This window comes from Phyllostomus discolor, chromosome 14 (assembly GCF_004126475.2).
Source record: "Phyllostomus discolor isolate MPI-MPIP mPhyDis1 chromosome 14, mPhyDis1.pri.v3, whole genome shotgun sequence".
NCBI lineage: Eukaryota > Metazoa > Chordata > Mammalia > Chiroptera > Phyllostomidae > Phyllostomus > Phyllostomus discolor.
In genome coordinates this window covers 40,776,029-40,777,399 of record NC_040916.2, presented here as the reverse complement: position 1 = coordinate 40,777,399, position 1,371 = coordinate 40,776,029, and positions in this window count along the sequence as shown.

The following is a 1,371-nucleotide window of genomic DNA, read 5'->3' as shown; positions in this document are numbered from 1 at the left end:
GCTGTCTCAGGCTGCTTTGAGAGAGGAAAGCCCATGACCTTCATTGCAGCCGTGCGGTCACTGGTCAGCTCGCCAGGGGCACCAGAGAACAGGCACGGGGGCCACGGCGCACAGCCCACCTCTGACCAGGCTCTGCCAGTCCATGCACATGGGGCGCCTGGTTCCCGGCACACAGCTGAGTCAGTGCAGCGCGAGGCGTCCCCGGGGAGGACCCGATTGCCACACCTCTCCTGGCCCTCTGACCCGGGGTCTTAGCTGGTTCCTTAGCTTCATCCTAGCTCCCTGCCATCGGGCTGAACTGGCTCATTCAAGAGGACTTGCCTGCATGTTAGAGACCATCCTAGAAGCAAGGGCTCAGGATCAACCAGTGGGTTAGACTAAGAAGTCATGGCCCAGCTGGACAGGACAGTGGCTGGCCTGCATGTGGGAACTGGCCGTCCCCTTCCAGTCTGCCTGGAAGTAACCAGCACTCACGAGCTGCAGACGATCTCTCAGAGGCATGAGCAAGCAACTCAGCTTTTCAGAGGAAAAAAAAAAAACCTGACCCTAATCTCAGGTCAACTGGCAGATCAGGACTACAGTTTGGGGCCAGGACAGCCAGGAGGTGTGGGCGCTCACAGCCCTCAGGATGGAGAGCCTGTGGGACGGCTGGGCCGTTCTCACTCACTCTTTAAAAGCAGGAGGTGTTCTCGAACTTGACCCTGAAGTAAACACACCTCTCTCACCCGGAAGTGCCTCCTGAAATGGAGCTACGTGCTGCTAAACGAGGAGCCAGTTATGTGGCAGGGCGGTGCTCTGTGACGCGCACACGGACGGGCCGTGCCGACACACACAGGTTTCTGCCGCTCGGACTGACTTTGGCGGAGACACGCCGGTGGGCTGGCGCGGTGGCCAGAGCGAGACAGCGGGTGGGGCGGGGAGAGCAGGGCCTCCCGTGCTGTTTGCTCCAGAGCGTCTGAAAAGTCCTTCTCGGGACGTGTGTTTCTGTGAAGCAGGGGGTGCTAAGGCAGCAGGGGGAGGTACAGCCCACCACAGAGGGAACCCACTGCAAAGCGGGGCGGGGGGGCTCGGGCACTTGAACCAGAAGAGCGTGGGCAGCGAGTCTCCCAGTGACTCGGTCACCCGGGGAGCTTGTTCACACTGACCGCTTGTAGCTTGCGGTCCAGTCTGCACGGCCCGGGGTCTGCCGTGCTAACGAGCTCCCAGGTGATGCTGACCGACCGGGCTGCTGGCCCAGGGACCCGGGGCTGGGACCCCAGCACCGGACCGAGCCCACACGGCCACCCGGGCCACAGAAGTGAGGAGGGCACAAGACAAACTCCATGATAATAGCCATCTTTATTTGTAAAAATCCAGATATAAAATGTATTC